At 48.1% G+C, this 26,101-nt stretch overlaps 1 protein-coding gene across 2 annotated transcripts in view; it reads left to right on the top strand.

The window, feature by feature from the left end:
- The window catches only part of DHRSX (dehydrogenase/reductase X-linked), a 188,021-nt gene that overhangs the window by 148,719 nt on the left and 13,201 nt on the right, over positions 1-26,101 (top strand). Inside the window, exon 8 of one of the 2 annotated variants that reach the window (XR_015158301.1) lies at positions 4,066-4,230. The gene's annotated coding sequence lies outside the window, so the exon portion shown is untranslated. Of the gene's footprint in view, positions 1-1,487; positions 2,840-4,065; positions 4,231-26,101 lie in introns of those variants that run through there. The other variant, XR_015158304.1, reaches the window with a different exon arrangement.

Here is a 26,101-nt window from a genome sequence, read left to right as displayed (position 1 = left end):
GATGGATAGGTAGATAGATGCTGGCTAGATGATATTTAGGTAGACATATAGAATGATAGATGGAAAGAGATGGATAGAAAGATAGATACATTATAGAGATAGGTAGACTGATACACCAATTGATTGATAGATATCCAGGATAGATAGATATGCTAGATGGATGGATAGATATGATAGATATTCAGGACTTATGATGGAGATGATGGATGGATGGATGGATGGATGGTTAGATAAGATGGCTGGGTAGATAGAATGGATGGATAGGTATTCTGGATTGATGATAGGTGTAATGGATGGATAGATATGATGGTTGGATAGACAGAGAGATAGGATAGATATTCAGGATTGATGGACATGATGGGTAGATGGATGGATAGATAGATGTGATGGTTGGATAGATATGTGGATAGAATGCATGGATAAATAGATATTAGGATCATACGTATGATGGATGGATGGGTAGATATGATGGCTGGGTAGATATATGAATAGAACAGATGGATAAATAAATATTCAGGATTGATGATAGGTATGATGGATACATGGATGGATGGATGGGTAGATATGATGGTTGGGTAGACAGATGTGATGATATTCAGGACTGATGATAGACATGGATGGATGGATGGACATACAGATAGGATGGATGGATAGATATTCAGTATTGATGATAGACAGCTGTGATGAATGGATGGATGGATGGATGGATAGATATGATGGATTGACAGATATGATGGATGGCTGGATAGGTAGATATGATGATGGATAGATAGATATAGAGAATGGATGGATAGATATTCAGGATTGATGATAGATGTGATGGATGGATGGATGGATAGGTATGATGGTTGCACAGACAGATAGATATGATAGATATTCAAGATTGATGATAGACATGATGGGTGGATGGATGTATGGATGGACAGACAGACAGAGAGATAGGATGGATGGATAGACAGATATTCAGGGTTGATGATAGATGTGATGGATGGGTGGATGGATAGATATGCTGGATGGATGATACAGATGATGGATGGGTGAGTGGATAGGTAGATATGATGGATGGATGGATAGATATTCATGAGTGATGATATTCAGATAGATAGCATTCCAGGAGAGCCAACTTTTTACGTAAATGACCAGTTAATATATATCTTCCTATGGCAGGGCTATATGTTTTCTCTTACAACTATTCAGCTCTTCCATACAACACACAAGGAGCTACAGACACAATGCTAACATGTGTGGCTGTGTTCTAATAAAACTTTATTTACAAAAAGGGAGGACGGTCAGACTTATCCAAGGTCCATAGTATGTGGACACCGGGTGTCGTCTCCCTGTGTGCCGTGGGGAGAATTGTAAATCCATCAAGTGGGTGGGAAATTGCCCCCAAAAGACTCAATGTCTGACCTCGTTTCAAGGTCCTGGTGGCCCTTGGATGGAACCCTGAGGTGTGTCTAACTCCAGAGACCATGTTTTCATTACAGATGAACAGGATGCAACGGATTCGGTGTCGCGGGACCAGGAGGCGTTAGTGTAAACGAGCAGGAGACGAGGACGTGTGCATTTGAGGTCCTCACCGTCTCGCCCATGTGCGGCTGTGGTTGGCAGAGATGAGACATCAGCTCACAGGACTATCCACGTGGTGGCCCAAAAGGAAGACGCCAGAGACTTCTGTAGGTGCCCTGACTCTGCAGGACGTCTCCTTGGATAAGAGACATCCCGACACCCTTCCCATGAGAGCCGTGGTGTGACAAGGAGTCTTCCGGGGACGGGGGACTGGCACCAGGAAGAGAGCAGGCAGAGGTCATAGAGACAGTGGAAGCCAAGGGTCAGAGATCCCTGACCTCCTTCCTCCCTGCTGCAGAATGACAACCACCATGTGAACCCACAAGACGATTGATGGGTCCCAGTGACTCATCGCTTGGATCTCTGTGATGGGGGCCCATGGTCCCCGTGGACGACCCTGCTGATTCACCCAGCTCACTCTTGTGCTGTCTACACGAGGGTCCTGGGACAGCTGTAACTAAGGACCCCAAATGCGTGGCTAAAAACAACAGACATCCATCCTCCCCTAGCCCTGGAGATGGTCCTCAAATTGTCATGGTGTCCCAAGGCTGAGCTCCATCCAGAGGCTCCAGGGGAGGGTCCTCCCGGCCTCTTCCAGCTTCTGGGGGCTCCAGGCATCCGTCCCTGGGCTGGTGGCCGCCTCCCTCCCGTCTCTGCCTCCGTCTCCACGTGACTTCTCCTCTGTGTCCGTGTCTCTCCTCTTCTGTGTCTTATAAAGACCCTGTCTCTGGGTTTAGGGCCACCTCCATCCAGGAGGAACCTCATCTCAGACCCTTCACTTCTATCTGGATAGTCAAGAATGATCTCTTCAGCTCAAGATCCCTCATTAGTTACATCTGCCAAGACCCTTTTGCCAACAGTCCTATCCACCAATAATAGGGATTAAGACATGCTCATAATTTTTGGTAGACAGTATTCAATCCACTACATCCTACATGAACCAGAAAGCTTGAAAACTCAGAAAACATTTGTTCATTCTCTGATGACCTGGAAAACCATGGAGATCACAGTTTCCTGTGTACATATGTAGAGTTACTTTCTTGGTTGACTGACCCGTGTAGCTACACAGGACCCTGGGTTCAGAAGAACGTCTATTGCCTTAATGCTCTGTGGCCACCATCTTGAAGTTCTTAATGAAGTGAAAACAAGGAATACACAGTTTCATTTTGCACCAGAACTGCAAATGCTATAGCCTTCTTTGCTCACATTCCTTCCAACCTCAAGAAAGAGAAACAAGTCTACAGCCGATAAGGACACCCCCACCCCCAGCGCATCCTCTCCGCCATCAAAGCATCCATGTGCTCGAGCCTGTCGCGGGTGGTGAAGACCATCCCCAAGGTCCAGCCCTGAATACTCATTGGAAGGACTGAAGCTGAAGCTCCAATACTTTGGCCACCTGATGTGAAGAACCAACTCATTGGAAAAGACCTGATGCTGGGAAAGATTGAGGGCAGGAGGAGAAGAGGGTGACAGAGGATGAGAGGGTTGGATGGCATCACCGATTTGGTGGACATGAACTTGGGCAAGCTCCAGGAGACAGCGAGGGATAAGGAAGCCTAGCATGTTGCAGTCCATGGAGTCACAAAGAGTCGGACATGACTTGGAGACTGAATGATGATAAGGTCCGGTAAGGCTAGTGGGTTTTGGGTGCACACTAGGGGAGCCTCTGAAAACAATTAATGCTCAGCCGCGCCTTCAACAGAATTCCCAAACTCATCCCTCGGAGCATCAGCATTTATTAGACCTCCTCAAGCCATCGTCTTGCTCAGACAAGTTTGAGACCCACAGAGATGCAGCTTTCAGCCCTGAACGCTGGCACCTCCCAGAACTGCTCAGATATTCTGCTAAGTCCTATAGCCATGACTGTCCTGTTTGAGAACTAGGATTACTTCCTGTGTTGAAACCAAGATGGAGACATGCCTCATCTAATATTTCCAAACAGCCAGAATGATGTTCCAAGAAGTAGAATCTTGACTTATAGGAAGACCCCAGCCTTTGAGGTTTGTGTGTCACCAGAGAGTCATTGCATGGCTTGAGGCACCAGCTACTCTTCCCCATCGTTACAAAGGTGGTTCCTAAGTACAGGCTCAGGATGGGGAAGTTGGCCAAGCTGCCATCCTTTGTCATTGAGAGAACAAGCTTGCTGAGTTCTTGTTCTTGCTGAGTCTCTTGAGAATCCCTGGGACATTCCATAATCCTTGAGCAAAGAGAGGCTCCAAGGTCAAGTGGAACGTTGCAGGACCCTGGCCTCAGATGGCCCCGTCTCATCTCATGACTGCCTTTATGTCATTCATCCACTGGGTGGGCGGGTGTGCGTGCTCAGTCGCTCAGTCGTGTCTGACTCTTTGCAACCCTGTGGACTGTAGCCCTCCAGGCTCCTCTGTCCATGGGATTCTCCAGGCAAGAATGGATATCCAGGAGTGTGGATAGCCAGTCCCTTCTTCAGGGGATCTTCCTGACCCTAGGATATCTAACCCACGTCTCCTGCATTGGCAGGCAGATTCTATACCCCTGAGCCACCCGGGAAGCCCTTGTTCACCAGGGGAGAGAGAGAACTTGGTTCTGGAGAAGTTACCGTGTTCCCTCCACACCTGACTGTGGAACATTCCTCAGAGCTCGGAGACACTGTCCAGCACCTGGAGAGGTCCTGTGCACCATTGGGTGAGTACGGCTGAATCCGAGGCATCATGAGCACTGGGATTCTGGATTTGAGCCTGGCAGTGATGTTCGGGGAGCCTGGGAGGGGGTGGTGTGGACACGCACAGGGATGGAGGACCTTTTGCCCCTGGGCAAAATGATTCAGTAGGTGGACCCACAGTGTGTGCATTCATCAGTAAGGCTGCTTGTTCGTCCCTTCCATGTAGCATCAGTGAGTTCTGCTCACCAATGGGAATATCCGCCTCATCCATCCATCCATGCATCCATACATCCATCATCTGTCTCTCAATACGTCCACCCATCCATCCATCTATGTGTCCATTCATCCATCCAGCCTTTCATCTGTCCATCCTTCATCTATCCATCTACCTATCCATCCATCTCTCTCCATTCACCCATCTGTCCATCCACCCATCCATCCATCCATCATCTATTTCTCCATCCATCCACCTATCCATCCATCAATCCGTCCATCATCTATCTCTCCATCCATCCACCCATCCATCCATCCACCCACCCACCTATCCATCCATGCATCCACCCATCTATCCATCCATCCATCCACCCATCTACCCATCCATCCGTCCATCATCCATCCATCTACCCATCATCTATCTCTCCATCCATCAATCCATCCATCATCTATCTCTCCATCCATCCACCCATCCATCCATCCATCTATCCATTCACCCACCCACCTATCCATCCATCCATCCACCCATCTATCCATCCATCCATCCATCCATCATCTATCTCTCCATCCATCCACCCATCCATCCATCCATCCACCCATTATCTATCTCTCCTTCCATCAATCCATCCATCCACCCATCCATCCATCCACCCACCCACCTATCCATCCATCCATCCACCCATCTATCCATCCAACCATCCATCAATCCTTCCATCCATCATGTATCTCTCCATCCATTCACCCATCCATCCATCCATCCACCCATCATCTATCTCTCCATCCATCCATCCGTCCATCATCTATCTCTCCATCCATCCACCCATCCATCCGCCCATCCATCCACCCATCCATCTATCCATCTACTCACCCATCTATCCACACATTCATCCATCCACCCACCCATCTATCCACCCATCTATCCACCATCCACCCATCCATCCATCCATCCACCCATCTATCCATCTACCCATCCATCCATCTATGTGTCCATTCATCCATCCAACCTTTCATCTATCCATCCTTCATCTAATCATCTACCCATCCATCCATCTCTCTCCATTCATCCATCTGTCCATCCACCCATCCATCCACCCATCATCTATCTCTCCATCCATCCTCCCATCTATCCATCCATCCATCATCTATCTCTCCATCCATCCACCTATCCATCTATCCATCCACCCACCCACCTATCCATCCATCCATCCACCCATCCATCCATTCATCCACCCATCTATCCATCTACCTGTCCATCCATCTTTGTGTCCATTCATCCATCCAACCTTTCATCTATCCATCCTTCATCTATCCATCTAACCATCCATCCATCCATCTCTCTCCATTCATCCATCTGTCCATCCACCCATCCATCCATCCACCCATCATCTATCTCTCCATCCATCTACCCATCCATCCATCCATCCATCCATCGTCTATCTCTCCATCCATCCACCCATCCATCCATCCATCAATCCATCCATCATCTATCTCTCCATCCATCCACCCATCCATCTATCCATCTATCCATCCACCCACCCACCTATCCATCCATCCATCCACCCATCCATCCATCCATGCATCAATTCATCCATCCATCATCTATCTCTCCATCCATCCATCCACCCATCCACCCACCCACCTATCCATCCATCCTTCCATCCATCCATCTGTCCTCCCATCTATCCATCTACCAGTCCATCCATCTATGTGTCCATTCACCCATCCATCCTTTCACCTATTCATCCGTCCATGCTTTCATCCATCCATCCATCCAGCATCCTTCCATGTTTTCATCCATCCATCCTTCATCCATCCACCCCCGCATCCATCCATCCATAAATCAACTGCTGATCTATCCATCCATCCACTCACACATCCATCCATCCATCCATCCATCCTTCCAGCAACCGTGTGTAGAGTAGGGCTACCCAGCCAGGCTCTGAGCAAACACTGGATGGAGCTCCCTGTTGAGTGCCACAGAGCTCTTGTCCTAAAGGAGCTAGCCGTCTAGGGTGGGATGAGTAATAGCCCCAAGGATATAAAGTCCCAATGCCCAGAAACCGGGGATGTACTGGATGTGATAAGAGGCACTTTTCATGGAAGTGAGCTCTGCAAATGCAGGTCTGTGTCAAATGTGACCCAGTTCCTCTGACTTGATACCAACTGAATGTTGAGGGTGTCTATTTCATAAACACCTCTCACCTTGGCTTTGAGGAAATACAACCATAGGAATTGCACCAGGCTCCCTCCAAGGCTGGAGGGTTCGGGAGGCTGATTGAGGAAGCTTCTCTGAAGACCCACAGGATGGGTCAGGGAGGTAGCGCCATGCCTGTTTTCTCAAGTGGCCTGGTCCTCAGGATGGGTCAGGTCTCACAATGAGTGCCATCATTAAGCTTTTTGGTGTCTGTCTTGCTGACTCTTCTTCCATCAACTGATGCTGCTAACATGTGCCCTGTCTATACCCGGGTTTGCCGAATGGACAGCGAGACCTATGCATTCTGTCTGAGGGACACTTAGGGGCAAATCCATGCCAGGCATGGTTTTCCATCCAGGCTCTATAGTCACTAAATTTGTCATTTAAGAAACCTGTTGAAGTTGTGTGTGTGGTGTTGTCTGGGTACCGCTATCCTACGGGTTTGTTTAACAAAGGCCACAAGAGCATAAACATTGTCCCAGACATAACAATGTCCTGGGTCTCTGCATGTGTGGTAGGGGAGTATGCATGCGTAGTAAAAAGCTTGAGAACTCTCCAGTCTCTGAGGCTCTCTTCAATGAAGCGAGTCATGGCACAGAACTATAACTCAACTTAGCAACCTTTGTTTTTAGGGCTTCCCTGATAGCTCAGTTGGTTAAGAATCCACCTGCAATGCAGGAGACCCCAGGTTTGATTCCTGGGTTGGGAAGATACCTGGAGAAGGGATAGGCTACCCACTCCAGTATTCTTAGGCTTCCCTGGTGGCTGAGCTGGTAAAGAATCTGCCTGTGATGCGGAGTTCGATCCCTGGGTTGGGAAGATCTGCTGGAGAAGGGAAAGGCTACCCACTCCAGTATTCTGGCCTGGAGAATGCCATGGACTGTATAGTCCATGAGGTCGCAAAGAGTCAGACATGACTGAGCGACTTTCACTTTCAACGAAGCATTTTCTGAGGTTCACTAACTTCTAGCACTCTTTGAGTTTATTGCTGACTTACAACTTCTGGTGATATCAACTGCATCTATTTCTTCCCTTTTTTCTTTATAATTCTTAGCCTTCCTCCTAGGAGGTCATGTCGAACTTCCCGTGTTTGACACCTGCCCTTAATTTTTGACTTTCCATATTTCTGGTCACAGTGTCCTCATTTCTGACACTTGGGTGGATCTCACAGATGCAGTCTAATTTGCATGGCTCCTCTTAACCCTCATGGGTAACTGAAATGGGTTTATAATCATTTTACTGTTGTGAGTTCAGGAATGCATTTACCCAGAATGGGCTTAAATTGTCCTTCAAAGGCCTTCGGGACTTCTGGTCTACCACGCTGCCAGATGTGTAGATGCATTGAGAATTTTTCATTCAAGGATATCCTGAGGGGAAGAAACCATAAAATGGTCACTTGTGGACTTCCTAGTGGCTCAGTGGTAAAAATCTGCCTGCCAATGTGGGAGACCTGGGTTCCATCCCTGGGTCAGAAAGAGATCCCCTGGAAAAGGGAATGGCAACCCACTCCAGTATTCTTACCTGGAGGATCCCATGGACAGAGGAGCCTGGTGGGCTGCAGTCCATGGGGTCGCAAGAGTCGAGCACGATGGAGTGACTGAGCATGCAAGGTGTCCTTGGCAAACACAAGCAGGCTTTAATGCTCCCTTGTAGAGGAAACCCTGCTTCCTTTCAAAACTCCATCTCTGAAGGGGAGGAAGGAGCAAAAATAGGAAGAGTTCCAACAACCTTCGTAATAGAAACAGACCCTGTTGCTCGGTCGCTTCAGTTGTGTCTGACTCTCTGCGACCTCGTGGACTGTAGCCCACCAGGCTGCTCTGTCCGTGGGATTCTCCAGGCGAGAACACTGGAGTGGGTTGCTATTTCCTCCTCTAGGGGATCTTCCCGACCCGGAGATTGAACCCTCTTCTCCTGCATTGACAGGCAGGTTGGTTAACATGCTGAGCCACCTGGGAAGCCCAGACCCAACGGGGTTCTATTATTTCCTGCCAGTCTTTGAAATTCTTTCCATGCAGGGTTTTACAAGTACCAAAGCAGGATGAAATGCAGCAATCTATTTCCGAGATGGTGAAGGACCTCAGAGGCATTGCTTGAGTGATGGTGTGCTGGCCGTGGGGCTGGAAGGAGTTATGAAACTGTCCACGGTGATTCAGAGAACACCAGAAGCTGTCAGAAGCATGGGATTCGCTTTCGGGACCTGCCTGGGGTGTTGGGGAAAACGGCAAGTGGTCACGTTAGAGATGCAGAATTATTTCTCGAGGGAAATGACCAAAAGCATCGCCAGGCGGTGCAGGGGGCAACTCTCCGCTTGGAAAGTGGTGGCCGGAGCCCCAGTGGGTCACACCGGCGAATGGACGTGTCTGAGAGGTTCGCGAATCTGCAGAGGGACGTCAGGACACGGCCCGGAAACAGGACCAAGTGGCCACATGCCTGCACTTCGGATTTCTCACAATCCTGGAGAATCCTGGAGAATACTCCAGTACTGGGGTGGGTTGCCATTTATGTCTCCAGGGGATCTTCCTGACCCAGGAACGGAACCTGCATCTCCTGGGCTTCCCAGGTGGCGCTAGTAGAAGGAAGGATGAAAACACAAAACAAAAATAGGCACTAGGTGATGGTAGATAAGAGGTCGGTGATGGGTACGCAGACAGACAGACAGACTGCGTCTCTTAAGCTAAGTCAAGGTTTCTCAGCCTCAGCCCTACCGACATCTGGGGCTGGACTCTGCTGTGGGGTGTCCTGGGCACCGTGGGGATGGGGCAGCGTCCCTGGTCACCCCCCACCGCACGTCGGGAGCCCCACCACCGTGGTAACACCCCAGATGCTGGGTGTCTGTGTTCCAACGTCCCCAGACATTGCCAGGGTCCCCTGGAGACCAGGGTCCTTTGTGGATCCCGAGGCCCCGCTCCAAAGACTAAACCGTTCAAAGCCGCGTGCAACTAGCTTTTAGAACAGCAGAACTGGGATGCACATTAAAATTCCAAGTGAGTTATCCGTGTGTTCCAGACGAAACTTTTTAAAAAAGTAATAAATAACAGAGCTGCTGAGATCCACCAAACCCTTGAGCTCTGTTGTTTACTTCTCAGGCAGAGGTGTCCCCGGCTACCCTTTCTCAGAGCACTCAGGGTCTGGGAGGGGGGAGAAGCTGGTGGACGTGTGTCTCAGAACATCCGTTCCCCCCAACACCTGCCTGCCCGCCTGCCTGGTCCAGGGGCCCCTCCCCAGATGCAGCCTCAGCAGCTGGACGGAGCTGGTACCCAGCCCAATGGCGTGGACAGAGACTGGGGATGTTAAGAAGATCCAAGCAAGGAGTCTTGCCAGTGCCAAGCAGCAGTGACATGCTTGCCTTCTCTGGGATCGCGGGGTCGTGGTACCACTTCCAGCTCCGCTCTGGACCTGTGTGGGCAGGAGGGGAGGAGGAAAAGGGAAGGAGACAGAGAGAAGCAGAGAGAGACAGAGAGAAACAGAGAGAGAGAGAAGCAGAAAGAGATGGAAGCCGACAGAGAGAGAGACAAACAGTTCATTTTAGTTCAGTTCACTCGCTCAGTGGTGTCCGACTCTTTGCAACCCCATGGCCTGCAGCACGCCAGGCCTCCCTGTCCATCGCCACCTCCCGGAGTTTGCTCAAACTCATGTCCATCGAGTCGGTGATGCCATCCAACCATCTCATCCTTTGTCATCCCCTTCTCCTCCTGCCCTCAATCTTTCCCAGCATCAGGGTCTTTTCAAATGAGCCAGCTCTTTGCATCAGGTGGCCAGAGTATTGGAGTTTCATCTTCAGCATCAGTCCTTCCCATGAATACCTAGGACTGGTCTCCTTTAGGATGGACTGGTTGGATCTCCTTGAAGTCCAAGAGACTGTCAAGAGCCTTCTCCAACACCACAGTTCAAAAGCATCCATTCTTGGGCACTCAGCTTTCTTTACAGTCCAACTCTCACATCCGTACGTGACTCCTGGAAAAACTATAGCTTTGAGTAGATGGACCTTTGTTGAGAGAAGGAGACAGAGAGGTAAAGATGGATGCAGAAAGAGAGAGAAGCAGAGAGAGGTGGGTTTCTCTGCAAGGCACCCCGTGTAGGTCCAAGTAAACAGACAAGCAGCTCATGGTCAGAAGACCTGAACACCCGGTAGAGTTCATTTCAGGTTCATTTCAAGGTCCCTGAAGACCTTCTGGGAATCGCTTTTTTTTAAAGACAGAGTGTGGCAGACGGTCCCAGGGTGTGTGATCAACTGCTGACCATCTTCTGATTGGCTGGTGGTGATGTCATGGGGAGTCAGCATGACCCACCTTCTGCTTCCAGCCGTCTGGGGTCCCCGTGGTGGTGGGCGGGGCACACGGTTAACTTTTTCCACCTCCTAGGGGCTTCAGTGTCTGCAATACAGCTCAAAGGACACAGCTCAGAATATTACCTCCAGCCCTTGAGGAGGAACTGGAGGTCCTTGGCTTTGCTTAATGGCTAAGCTGATTGCCCTTGGTCTCCGTTGCCTCTTTCCCCCTCCTCCAGCCCTTGAGGAGGAGCTGGAGGCCCTTGGCTGTGTTTAGTGGCTGAGCTGATTGCCCTTGGCCTTCTTTGACTGTTTCCCTTTGTTTCTGCTTTTGCTCACTTCTCTGATTCTCTTTGGCACTCAGCGAAGTCCTAGGAGGCAAAAGCTTTCTTCTCAACAAAGGCAGGAGGAGAACATGAGGCAGTGGGTGTTCTGCCCAGGGAAGGACCCGCAGAGTCGGCTCATTTACAACGTTATTAATAAGAATTGTAGACATTCTAGAAATGAAGCAAAAGCTACCCCACGTCCCCTTTCATTCTCATGCACGCTCAGTAACTCAGTCGTCTCTGACTCTTTTGCAAACCCGTGGACTGCAGCCCACCAGGCTCCTCTGTCCGTGGGATTCTCCAGGCAAGAATACTGGAGCAGGTTGCCATGCCCTCCTCCAGGGGATCTCCCCTACCCAGGGATCAAACCCATGTCTGCTGCGTCTCCTGCATTGGCAGGGGAGTTCTTTACCACTAACAGCACAGGCTTTTTTTTTTTTCTCTCCGCAGCATCTGATGAATCTCAAATGTTTTCAGCCTAAAATAATTCTCAAGCCATTTCTAATCCCCACGGAGTAAAAAATGATAGCAAAATAAGAGACGAGAACTCAAGCTAGTGAAATTGAAAGTGGCTCAGCTGTGTCTCACTCTTTGAGACCCCATGGACTGTATATCCATGGGATTCTCCAGGCCAGAATACTGGAGTGGGTAGCCTTTCCCTTCTCCAGCAGATCTTCCCAACCCAGGTCTTCCGCATTGAAGGCAGACTTTTTACCAGCTGAGCCACCAGGGAAGCCCAAGAATACTGGAGCAGGTAGCCTATCCCTTCTCCAGCATATCTTCCCAACCCAGGAATCGAACCAGGGTCTCCTGCATTGCAGGCACATTCTTTATCAACTGAGCTGTCAGGGAAGCCAACAAGTCAGCAAGACATGTGTTGAAGTAGGTTGATGCTGTCGACCAAAAAATACAGTCACCACCTGGTATCAGAGGTGTTTTATTGGGTGGGCGTGTTGAGGACTCGGAGCCCGGGAGACAGCATCTCAGTAGCTCTGAGAAAACCACTCCAAGGAGGCAGGAGGGGGAGTCAGGCTGTATACAAGTTTGCAACAAAGGGAGTAGGCGGTCTGCACAGCAAAGATCAGATATCAGTGAAGGAATTGAGGATTCTATGTAAGGGAAGGTGCACCCTGTCCTTTCAAATGCACCTCGGCTGTCTGGGGCCTGAGCCTGTTCCCTTGTTTACCTTCAGGAAAGGTGGAGGTCACGGTTGGCTGATTCTTGTATTCTCCCAGCTCCTCTGCAATCACTGTGGGAGTGGTGGATCCAAATTTTGCCAGTCTCATGGCCCAGACAGTAAAGAATCCGCCTCCCATGCAGGAGACCCGGGTTTGATCCCAGGGTTGGGAAGATCCCCTGGAGAAGGAAATGGCAACCCATTCCAGTATTCTTGCCTGAAGAATCCCATGGATGGAGGAGCCTGGTGGGCTACAGTCCACGGGGTCACAGAGGGTCTGACATGACTGAGCTACATTCACTCAACGTTCACATTTGGAGGCTGGAAGTCACTGGTGGCTGTGACATTTCTTGCTTATTGTTACGCCGGAGATATTATCATTTCAGACTACTCCAGGGGATCTTTGGTCAGGAAGATCCCCTGGAGGAGGGCATGGCAACCCACTCCAGTGTTGTTGCCTGGAGAATCCCATGGACAAGGAGCCTGGTGGGCTACAGTCCCTGGGGCTGCAAAAGAGTCAGACTTAGCAACTTAAACAACAGGAGGTGTTCCCTACCCAGGGATTGAACCCAGGTCTCCCGCATTGCAGGCAGATTCTTTATTGCCTGAGCCACCATGGAAGCCCAAGAATACTGGAGTGAATACCCTTTCCCTACTCCAGGGGATCTTCCCAACCCAGGTATCAAATCTAGGTCTCCCGCATTGCAGGCAGATTCTTTACTGTCTGAGCCACCAGGGAAGCCCTGTAATTATAAAGCTTTTTTAAAATTTAGTATTTATTAAGGTTTTTAAAAAGTTTTAATATGTCTTTATTTTGGGCTGCCCTGGGTCTCGGTTGTGGCGCGCGGGATCTTTTGTTGCTTGGCGGGCAGGCTCTATTGCCCTGAGGCATATGAGATCTTAGTTCCCTGACCAGGTATCTAACCCTTGTCCCCTGCAGTGGAAGGCGGATTCCTAAGCACTGGGCCACCAGTGAAGCCTCAGTCATAAAGGTTTTGATCTGAGGGACGGAGAGGATCAGATAGGCAGGGAGGCAAGCAAGCACGTGACAGAAGAGAGGATTCAAGATGGTACCCTCCTTTTTGGAGGAAGAAGCCAGGAACCACAGATGCAACTCCAGAAGCCAAGAGAGACCCAGAAATAGATTCCTCCCCGCCAAGTCCTGCCGACACCTCTATCTTAGCCCCGCGTGACCTGTTTCAGACGTCTCGCACACAGAATCGTAAGACAGCCACCGTGTCTTGTGTCGGCATCATCGGTTCCAGCAGGCCCCCAGCACTCACTGACCCCGTGCCATGCCCATCTTTGCTGAGCATGGAGAAGCAGTCGTCCGTCTCTCCTGATGCTAGACAGCTCCTACGACTTCTGAACTTCTTGCTCTTTCTTCCTGAAGCCCAGCATTGAAATCAGTCAAAACACACACAGGTTCATCCACCTCACTAGAGCTGATGCAAGCCCGTTCCTTTTTCATGGCTGAGTAATATTCCATTGTATACATCTGCCGCAGCTTCTTTATCCATTCCTCGGTCAGCGGACATCTGCATTGCTTCCATGTCCTTTATGCTTGTTTCGTCGCTCAGTCGTGTCCAACTCCTTGTACCTCCACGGACTCCAGCACACCAGGCTTCCCTGTCCTTCACCAGCTCCCGAAGTTTGCTCAAACTCATGTCCTTTGAGCCAGTGATGCCATCCAGCCATCTCGTCCTCTGTTGCCCCCTTCTCCTTTTGCCCTCCATCTTTCCCTGCATCAGGGTCTTTTCCATGTCCTACCTACTGTGAATAGCGATGTGGTGGACATTGGGCTGCAGGTGTCTTTTTGAATTATGGTTTCCCCAGGGTATATATATGCCCAGTAGTGGGATTGCTGGGTCATATGGTCATTTTATTACTAGTTTTTGAAGGAATATCTCTACTGTTCTGCATAGTGATTGAACCAATTTGCATTCACACCCAGAGTGTAGGAGGGTGCCCCTTTCTCCACACCCTCTCCAGCATTTATTGTTTGTAGGCTTTTCGATGATGGCTATTCTGATTTTATGAGCAGATAGCTCATTGAGGCTTTGATTTGCATTTCTCGAATAATGAGCGATGCTGGGGGATGATGTGGGGAGTGGAGGGGGCATGGTTCAAGAGGGAGGGGGTTTATGTATGCCTTCCGCAGACTCACATTGGTGTGCAGCAGAAACCAACACAACATTGCAAAGCAATTCTCCTCCAGTTAAAACACACACACACACAGAGTCAACTGCAACCTTTATTTAATTGGTCATTGCAAATTGGTCCCTCTCTGTCTCTCTCTCTTTTTTTTTTTTTGCCTCCTCTGAAGCTCCCTTTGCTGAGCTGGTCTCTCCCTCTCTTCGCAATCAAGTCCTCTGTCTCCACTTCAGCTATTCATTTCAAATTCCTACCCGTTTAATAACAGCTGCACCGGGATCTCTGCCCCTCCCTTGGGAATTAATTTAGTTACCTTCACAAGGAGACTTCGCTTCCGACTTTAAAGTACCCGACGGCGAGGGGGGTGGAGAGGGTTAGCCTGCGGTCAAGGGCATAGCCGCCTGCCGAGCACTCCGAGTGCCCCCCCCCCCACCCCCCGGCTCCAGGGCTGTGCCTCAGACCACATTAGTAATTGATGCTTCGAGCCAGCATCCCCTGGCGGAGATGCCAGCCGGTCCTTCAGAAATTCTGCAAGTCATCCTGGGTCCGTGTGTTTGTCCGTGTGAAGGATGAACTAGAGCACAGAGAAGGAAAAGGAAAAAAAAGATGCTTTCCTTGGAATGAGACAGAAGGGTTGTAGATGAGGGAGCTGTAGGTGGAAGCTTGCCCACGTGTGGGTACCCCTGTGCAGCTTTATCATCTTTTTCTGTCTGCACCACCGGCTTTTCCGTGTTGGGTCTCTTGGCTGCCTTGTGGGGACGTGCGTGCAATGGCACCTCAGTTGTGTCCGACTCTGTGACCCCATGGACTGTAGCTTGCCAGCCTCCTCTGTCTGTGGGATTCTCCAGGGAAGAATACTGGAGTGGGTTGCCATTTCCTTAGGGGAACTCTTAAGATCTCTGTCTCTCTCTGATGTTTCCCTCTCAACCCCAGGGAATAGAGGCTTCTTACATCCTGAGGTCATCTGCGAGATGAATTTTTAAATGGTTGCTGGTTGGTTGGTCAGTTGCTCAGTCGTGTCCGGCTCTTTGTGGCCCCATGGACTGCAGCATGCCAGGCCTCCCTGTCCTTCACCATCTCCCAGAGTCTGCTCAAACTCACGTCCATCGAGTCGGTGATGCTGTCCAACCATATCCTCTGCCGCCCTCTTCTCCTTTTGCCTGAAGCCTTTCTCAGCATCAGGGGAATGGAGGCATTTTGGTAAAAGTCAGGGTCCTGCAAAGACCCTGTTGGGTGAGACATGACCGTGAGCCAGCCCCAGGAACCTGGCAAACAGTGTGTTCCCTGGAGGGCTGAGTGATGCTAAGGAAGCGAGACCGACAGGCAGATTCCAAGGTGGTTCTGTGCAGGAGCCCGGATTGTCAGTGGGTTGTCTGCCCGCCTGCTGCTTCTGCATCAGAAATTGCGTCTTTTAAAATGGCTTCATCTTCTACACCTGGGTTTCTCAACCTCACCCCCCTCTCATCTGCAGCTGGATGACCCTGGGCTGCGGGTTGTCTCGTGCACTTGGGGAGGGGAGCAGCAGCCCTGGTCTCCACCCACCACGTGCCGTGGACAACACCCACCCCACCCCAACTGTGATAACCAGAACAGTCTCTGAATGATGTCATATGTCCCCTGTTGGCAAAGTCATCCCTGGTTGAGAACCCCAGCTAGAGATAGAAAGATAGGTGGATAGATAGATGGATGGATGGGTGGATGGATAGATGGATATAGGTAGATGGATGGATGGATTAGATAGATGGATAGCTGGATGGATGGATGGATAGATGGATATACATAGATGGATGGATTAGATGGATGGATGGATGGGTGGGTGGATGGATATAGATAGATGGATCGATGGATAGATGGTTATAGATGGATGGATAGATGGGTGGATGGGTGGATGGAGGGATAGACGGATGGATGGATGGATGGATATAGATAGATGGATGGATAGATGGATTAGATAGATAGATAACTGGATGGATGGATGGGTAGATGTATAGATAGATGATAAACGGATGGATGGACAGATGGATATACATAGATGAATGGATGGATTAGATAGATAGATAACTGGATGGATGGATGGATAGATGGATATATATAGATGGATGGATCAGATGGATGGATGGATAGATGGGTGGATGGGTGGGTGGATGGAGGGATGGATGGATGGATGGATGGATAAATAGATGGATGGATTAGATAAAAGGATAGATGAATGGATGGATGGATTAGACGGATGGATGGATGGATGGATGGATATAGATAGATGGATGGATGGATTAGATAGATAGATAACTGGATGGATGGATGGATAGATGGATATATATAGATGGATGGATCAGATGGATGGATGGATAGATGGGTGGATGGGTGGGTGGATGGAGGGATGGATGGATGGATGGATAGATGGATTAGATAAAAGGATAGATGAATGGATGGATGGATTAGACTGATGGATGGATGGATAGATGGATATAGATAGATGGATAAATGGGTAGATGGATATAAATAGATGGATAGATGGATGGATGGATTAGATGGCTGGATAGATGTGTGGGTGGATGGATATAGATAGATGGATTGATGGATAGATGGTTATAGATGGATGGATGGATGGGTGGATGGAGGGACAGATGGATGCATGGATGGATAGATGGATATAGATGGATGGATAAATAGATGGATGGATTAGATAAAAGGATAGATGAATGGATGGATTAGACTGATGGATGGATGGATTAGATGGATGGATGGGTAGATGTATAGATAGATGAATAGACAGATGGATGGACAGATAGTTGGCTACAAAGTTTGTTCAGGTTTTTCTGTAAGATTATAGATAGATTGATAGGTGATTAGAGAAATGAATATAGATAGGTAGGTAGATAGAAACATTGATAGATACGTGATAGATAAATATATCGATAGATTAGATGATAGATAAGTGAATGGAAAATATAGAGATAGATAGACATAGATATGTAGATAATGTAGATATATAGATAATAGATACGGTGAAGATGTTTGATAGATACAATGGATGGATGGACAATTAGATGGGTGGATGGATACATACACAGATGGTAGACAGATGAATAGATCTTAGATAAATGCTAGATGGATAAAGATGCATAAATTATAGATAAATAGATAAGGTGAATCGATGATTGATGGATACAATGGATGGATGGGCAGTTAGATGGATGGCTGGGTGATGGACAAATGAATAGATAAATGGTAGATGGATAGATAAATTGGATAACAGATAAATGAAAAGACAAATCATAGATAGACAGACGGCTTCCCTGGTGGCTCAGCTGGTAAAGAATCCACCTGCAGTGCGGGAGACCTGGCTTCACTCCCTGGGTCAGGAAGATCCCCTGGAGAAGGGAATGTCTGCTCACTCCAGTGTTCTGCCCTAGAGAATCCCATGACAGAGGAGCAGGGTGGGCTCTAATCCATGGGGTCACACAGATAGATCGATAGATAATTTAAGTATCTGACTCACATTATCGTGGTTGCTGCAAGTCCGGCAGATGTGTACTTTTCTTTTTTTTTTTTTTTTTTAATCTCTCTGCTTACTGTGGTTGTCTGAGAAGTCATTAAAAGAAGAATTTCTATATTGCGAGTAAACGCTACTTCAATTTAAAAAATAATGCGATGCAAACTAGTATATACGGGACGGAGAAGGAAATGGCAACCCACTCCAGTGTTCTTGCCTGGACAATCCCACGGACAGAGGAGCCTGGCGGGCTACAGTTCACAGAGTCGCAAGAGTCAGACACGACTTAGCGACTAAACCACAACCACCACCACTATATACGATGGTTAAACAACAAGGTTCTACTGTGGAGCCCAGGGAACTGCATTCAGTATCCTGTGATGAACCCCATGGAAAAGAATATGAAAAAGCAGTGAAGGTGTTAGTCGTATCCAACTCTTTGCAACTGCATGAATTGTAGTCTGCCAGGCTCCTCTGCCAGTGGGATTTCCTAGGCAAGCATACTGGAGTGGGTTGCCATTTCCTTTTCCGGGCGATGTATATATATATATATATATTTCCCCCACCCCCCCATGGACTTCTCTGAAAAAGGAAATATATATATATATTTATGTATATGTATTTCCAATATACGTAAGTTGAAATATACGAATGTATTCCAGTCCTTCCAATACACACACAACTCAGTCACTTTGCTTATTAACAGAAATTAACAACAATACAACGGCCACCCACTCCAGTACTCTTGCCTGGAAAATCCCAGGGACGGAGGAGCCTGGTAGGCTGCAGTCCATGGGGTCGCGAAGAGTCGGACACAACTGAGCAACTTCACTTTCATTTTCCCTTTCGTGCATTGGAGAAGGAAACGGCAACCCACTCCAGTGTTCTTGCCTGGAGAATCCCAGGGACGGGGGAGCCCGGTGGGCTGCCGTCTATGGGGTCGCACAGAGTCGGACACGACTGAAGTGGCTTAGCAGCAGCCGCAACAAGAATGCAGATCAACTATACGTCAATAAAATTTTTTAGAAAAATAATGATTTAAAAAGGAGAATTTCTGAAATGATCCCTGACTTTGAATAAAGGCTTTCTTATGCCTTGTTTTTTTGATTTTTGAAAACATTGAAACCCGTTCACTGTCACCCAGTGTTCCCCGTCTACAGGGAAATCAGATGACGTTCTATGTAAAGGAACTTATTTGCAAAACGGAAACAGACTTGCAGGCACAGAAAACAGCCTCATGGTTAGCAAATGGGAAACCTGGGGGGAGGAATAGACAAGGAGTTTGGGGTTAACATGTGCACACCACTCCATACAAGATAGATCATTAACAAGGACCTACTCCATCTAGTCAAGGCTATGGTTTTTCCTGTGGTCATGTATGGATGTGAGAGTTGGACTGTGAAGAAAGCTGAGCGCAGAGGAATTGATGCTTTTGAATTGTGGTGTTGGAGAAGACTCTTGAGAGTTCCTTGGACTACAAGGAGATCTAACCAGTCCATCCTAAAGGAGATGAGCCCTGGGATTTCTTTGGAAGGAATGACGCTGAAGCTGAAACTCCAGTACTTTGGCCACCTCATGCGAAGAGTTGACTCATTGCAAAAGACTCTGATGCTGGGAGGGATTGAGGGCAGGAGGAGAACGGGATGACAGAGGATGAGATGGCTGGATGGCATCACTGACTCGATGGACGTGAGTCTGAGTGAACTCCGGGAGTTGGTGATGGACAGGGAGGCCTGGCGTGCTGCGATTCATGGGGTCGCAAAGAGTCGGACAGGACTGAGCAACTGAACTGAACTGAACTGAACTGTGTACCACAGGGAACCCTGCTCAGTATTATGTAACAACCTAAATGGGAAAAGAATTTGAAAAAGAATAGATACACGTGTAACTGAATGACTTTGCTCTATACCTAAAACTATGGAAACATTGTACATCAACTGCGATCTTCAAGTGTTAGCTGCTTAATCGCATCCGCCTCTCTGTGACCCCGTGGACTGTAGCCCACCAGGCTCCTCTGTCCATGGGATTCTCCAGGCAAGAAGACTGGGGTGGGTTGCCATGCCCTCCTCCAGGGAATCTTCTCAAACGATGGACGGAACCTGCATCTCCTGCATTGCAGGCAGATTCTTTACTGACTGAGCCCCCAGGGATGCCAATATCAACCTTACTCCAATATAAAATAAAAACTAAAGAAAAAAATTTTTAAGTTAAAAAATAATAATAAACAAGATGGATAGCATCTGGTTGTACCCACACGGTCTTAGGAACTTGGACACAAATTGAACAGCCCTGTTCGGGGGGAAATAGAATATTATAAATATGCCAACAGTCTCTGGGTCTGTGAAGCAGCTTTCTGCCAGGCAGTTTCCAAGAAAAGGGGTTTTATGTCCACAGTGAAACGAGCCAGCCCGGTTATCTCCAAACAGAAATGTCCTGAAATCATTCATCTGTGTACATGGTTCCCTTAGAGAGATGGATTTTATATTCTTGTGGAAAAACTCTAATTTTTCTGTGCTACGCAGCCTAAGTCCCAGAGCCTTGGTTGACACCTCAGAGATGAAATCAGAAGCACGGTGACATTCTAGGATATTTACCCGCGAACTTGCTTCTGTGCCCTTTACAGTGGAGGTTCCTGGGGGACATTCGTTTCTAGGGGTGGAGACCTTCTCTGACAGCACACTGCTTTGTGCAATCAACGGGCTTTTGTTCGTGCACTTTACAGGAAAAAGTGTGTAAGCGGTGTTCAGTAGTAGAGAACTGACCCTATTTGAGCTAGAGTAAGTTGGAAAAAATTTACTGCAATGTATATGTTGTCGTCCACTTGCTCAGTCACGTCCGACGCTTTGAGACCCCATGGACTGCAGCACGCCAGGCTTCCCTGTCCATCACCAAGTCCCAGACTCTACCCAAAATCATGTCCATCGAGACAGTGATGCCATCCAACCATCTCATCCTCTGTCACCCCCTTCTCCTCCCGCCTTCAATCTTTCCCAGCATCAGGGTCTTTTCCAATGAGTCAACTCTTCGCATGAGGTGGCCAAAGGATTGGAGTTTCAGCTTCAATATCAATCCTTCCAATGAACACCCAGGACTGATCTCCTTTAGGATGGCCTGGTTGGATCTCCTTGCACTCCATGGGACACTCAAGAGTCTTCTCCAACTCCACAGTTCAAAAGCATCAATTCTTTGCTGCTCAGCTTTCTTCACAGTCCAACTCTCACATCCATACATGACTCCTGGAAAAACCATATCCTTGACTAGACGGACCTTTGTCGGCAAAGCAAAAACAGAGACATACGCAAAACCCAGAGGGGAAGATCAGAACAGCACAGCCTGCGTTTTGCAGAGTCCTGTCTCACTGAGCATCCCTCACTCTTACGTTAAAGGCAGAAAACGGAAAAGGGTTTTTACTCCACATTCAGTAATCGGATTTGTGAACTCAGAAATTCCACATCGGAATAGAAGCAGTTCATCCGCTCTGAACTTGGCACCTCTCAGCCCCCATGTGTCTGCAGCCCGGGCGGCTGCCCAGCTCTGCTTCTTGACATCTCGTCTCTCATCCCCCTCACCCCAGGCTCTTCAACAAAACTTTCATTTTTCAAGGTCAGAATTCTTTCCTCAAAGCAGTGCACGGATTTCTCCATCTCTGCAGAGCGTGGACGTTCAACTGTGCTGTGCTGTGCTTAGTAGCTCAGTTGTGCCTGACTCTTTGCGACCCCAATGGACTTGTAGCCCACCAGGCTCCTCTGTCCATGCGATTCTCCAGGCAAGGAAACTGGAGCGGGTTGCATTTCCTTCTCCAGGGAATCTTCCCACCTCAGGGATTGAAGCCAGGTCTCCTGCATTGCAGGTGGATTCTTTACAAACTGAGGTACCAGGGAAGCCCCAGAGGTTCAACTAGAAAATGGCTGGATTCCTGTCCATCTGTGGAGTCCTTTAACTGTATCTACTCAGATGTGTCTGAGTGTGCTACTCGTGTCTGACTCTTTGCAGCCCAATGGACTGTAGCCCACCAGGCTCCTCTGTCCATGAGATTCTGCAGACAAGAATACCGAAGTGGGTTGCCATTCCTCCTCCAGGGGATCTTCCCAACCCAGGGACTGATCCTAGCATCTCTTGATTTGGTAGGCACATTCTTTACCGATGAGCCTCCTGGGAATATCTACTCAGAGCTGAGGAGCCAAAAAAAAAAAAAAAAAAGACTCCACGTGGGACTTCCCTGGAATCCCAGTGGTTAGGACTCTACGAGTTCATTTGCCAAGGGCTCTGGTTCAATCCCTGGTCTGGGAAGCAAGATCCCACAAGCCACATGTTATGACCAATAAATAAATAAATGATATTTGAAAACCCAGCAAACCAAAGAGCAGCACTCCATGTGAGTCCATTGCGTGAGATGTTCAGAAACCTCAGGACCCCCAGAGGCAGAGCGAGTTGACAGTCCCTAAGCAGTCAGGACCCAGAAATGGGAAGGGAGCCCCGGAAAATGAACAGGAGGGCAAGGAACACAGAATTCATTCACCTGAGAGGTGAGGAGGAGACAGATGTAAGCTAGGCAGAAATCACACTTGAGTGAAATACGAAAACGCATCCCACTGCCTCATTTGGCATCTTTAAAAAGTTTTTTTTGAATTTTTATATTGGAGTGTATAGTTGATGAGGGCTTCCCTGGGGGCTCAGACAGAAAAGAATCTGCCTGCAGTGCGGGAGACATGGGTTCCGTCCCTGGGTTGGGAAGATCCCCTGGAGAAGAGATAGGCTACCCACTCTAGTATTCTTGGGCGTCTCTCTCAGGTGGTAAAGAATTTGCTTGCAATTTGGGAGACATGGGTTCGATCCCTGGGTGGGGAAGATCCCTTGGAGAAGGAAATGGCAACCCACTCCAGTACTCTGGACTGGAGAATCCCCATGGACAGAGGAGCCTGGTGGGCTGTAGTCCATGGGGTCTCAAAGAGTCAGACACGACTGAGCGTCTGAGCACACACACAGTTGACCAACAATGTTGTTAGTTCCAGGTGTATAGCAAAGAGAGTCAGTTACATATATAGGTTACTACTGAGCCCCGAGTCTTCTGCTGTGCAGTAGGTCCTTGCCCTTTATCTACTATATACCCAGAAGTGTGTGCATTTTCATCCCAAGCTCCTAACTTATCTTTCTTCCTTTCCCCAACTTGGTCATCATAAATTTGTTCTCTATGTCTAGGAGTCTACTTCTGTTTCACGATGAAGTTCATTTGTATCCTTTTTTTTTTTTTTTAGATTCCCCATATAAGGGGTATCATATGATATTTATCTTTCTCTGTCCAACTTACCTCACTTAGTATGACAACCTCTAGGTCCGTCTGTGTTGCCGGAGTTCACGTTTTATCTCATTCTTTTTCACGGCTCAGTAATATTCCGTTGTGTATATGTTCCACGTCTTCTTTACCCATTCTTCTGCTGATGGACATTTAGGTGGGTTCCACGTCCTGGCTATTGTAAATAGCACTGCAGTGAACTCTGGGGTGCACGCATCTTTCGGGGGCCATGTTTCTCTCTGGATATATTCCCTGGGAGTGGGATTGCTGGGTCATAAGGTTGCTCTATTTTTTAATTTTTTAAGGACCCTCCGTGATGTTGTCCACAGTAGGTGCGCCGATTTCCATTCCCACCAGTAATGCCGCAGGGTCCCCTTGTCTCCACACCCTCTCCAGCACTTACGGTTTGTACACTTTTTGGTGATGGCCATTCTAATTGTTGTGAGTTGATACCTCTCTGTAGTCTGGATTGGCATTTTTCTTTTTTTTTTTTAACTTTACAATATTGTATTGGTTTTGCCATATATCAAAATGAATCTGGCACAGGTATACATGTGTTCCCCATCCTGAACCCTCCGCCCTCCTCCCTCCCCATACCATCCCTCTGGGTCGTCCCAGTGCACCAGCCCCAAGCATCCAGTATCGTGCATCGAGCCTGGACTGGCGACTCGCTTCATATATGATATTATACATGTTTCAATGCCGTTCTCCCAAATCTTCCCACCCTCTCCCTCTCCCACAGAGTCCAAAAGACTGTTCTATACATCAGTGTCTCTATTGCTGTCTCGTACACAGGGTTATTGTTACCATCTTTCTAAATTCCATATATATGCATTAGTATACTGTATTGGTGTTTTTCTTTCTGGCTTACTTCACTCTGTATAATAGGCTCCAGTTTTATCCACCTCATTAGAACTGATTCAAATGTATTCTTTTTAATGGCTGAGTAATACTCCATTGTGTATATGTACCACAGCTTTCTTATCCATTCATCTGCTGATGGACATCTAGGTTGCTTCCATGTCCTGGCTATTATAAACAGTGCTGTGATGAACATTGGGGTACACGTGTCTCTTTCAATTCTGGTTTCCTCGGTGTGTATGCCCAGCAGTGGGATTGCTGGATCATAAGGCAGTTCTATTTGCAGTTTTGCAAGGAATCTCCACACTGTTCTCCATAGTGGCTGTACTAGTTTGCATTCCCACCAACATTGTAAGAGGCTTCCCTTGTCTCCACACCCTCTACAGCATTTATTGCTTGTAGACTTTTGGATAGCAGCCATTCTGACTGGTATGAAATGGTACCTCATAGTGGTTTTGATTTGCATTCCTCTGATAATGAGTGATGTTGAGCATCTTTTCATGCATTTGTTAGCCATCTGTATGTCTTCTTTGGAGAAACGTGTGTTTAGTTCTTTGGCCCATTTTTTGATTGGGTCATTTATTTTTCTGGAATTGAGCTGTAAGAGCTGCTTGTATATCATGAGCGATGTTGAGCATCTTTTCATGTGTCTGTTGTCCGTCTCTGTATGTCTTGTTTGGAGAAACATCTGTTTAAATCTTCTGTCCGTTTGGCGTCTTGCCGGCATTTTCTAGATAGACTTTTCTTCCATGATCCTACAAACAGAGCTACATTCTTGGCCTTCCTCACGAATTGAGTGCGCTTCCTGGTGGCTCGGTTGAAAAAGAATGTGCCTTGCAATGCAAGAGACCCAGGTTCGATCCCTGGGTCAGGAAGATCCCCTGGAGAAGGGCATGGCAACCCAGTCCAGTATTCTTGCCAGGAGAAACCCATGGACAGGGGAGCGTAGCAGGCTAAAGTCCATGGGGTTGCAGACCGTTGGCATGACTGGAGATGTTCCTGAAGCTTACTTTTTCTTGCATGTGGAAAAGTTTGCAGCGACTTGCCTGGTGGTCCAGTGAATAATACTTCCCCTTGCAATGCAGGGGATGTCGATTCAATCCCAAGTCAGGGAACTCAGATCCTTCATGTTGAGCAGACAAAAAAAAAAAAAAACAGCAAGATTTGCACAAATGTCCATGGAGGGAACGGATCGGCCAAAGCTCAGAGCCGTGATGTATCCTGTTTGGTTGCCAGCCTCTGGCACGGACAGGAATCTCGCAGTCACAAGCAATTAATTCTTGCCGGGACTGGCCCAAGGTTAATTTTAATGTCCTCCATGCTCTCTTGCCAGATCAGATGCGTCTGCCTCCTTCAGGCTCTGCCTTATGGTTCTTGGCAGGACCTGGCTACATGGAGGCTGGCACGCTCAGCCCGTTAATCATCCTTGGCAGCCGGGTTCTTGTGGCTGATGGATATGGACCCCCCCCCCATTCCCCGGGGAGACCCGAGGATGCTGAGTGAAGCTGACATGTTGTGGTTGCCATGGAAGCTCGGAAGGCTCTCTTGTGCCCCCATGCTGATGGCGGGAGTCAAGAGACACTCGAGACACACACATTAAAAAAGAAAACAGCATTTGATCTTCAGCAATGTGGATGGACCTGGAAATCGTCATGCTGAGGGAACTAGGGTAGAGAAAGAAAGACAAACACCGTATCCGTCAGTTAGTTCAGTCGTGTCTGAGTATTTGTGACCCCGTGGACTGCAGCACGCCACGCCTGCCCATCCATCACCGACTCCCAGAGCTCCTGACTTATATGCAGAATCTAAAAAGAAATGGTACAAAGGAGCTTATTTACAAAACAGAAACAGACTCACAGACTTAGAGAAAGAACTTGTGGTTCCTAATGGGGATGGGTGGGAGGAAGTATAGT

This window comes from Bos grunniens, chromosome X, assembly GCF_055505025.1.
Source record: "Bos grunniens cultivar Pamir isolate PY7600 chromosome X, Bosgru_T2T1.0, whole genome shotgun sequence".
NCBI lineage: Eukaryota > Metazoa > Chordata > Mammalia > Artiodactyla > Bovidae > Bos > Bos grunniens.
The sequence above is the reverse complement of the archived record's forward strand: the minus strand, read 5'-3'. Positions and strand labels throughout refer to the sequence as shown.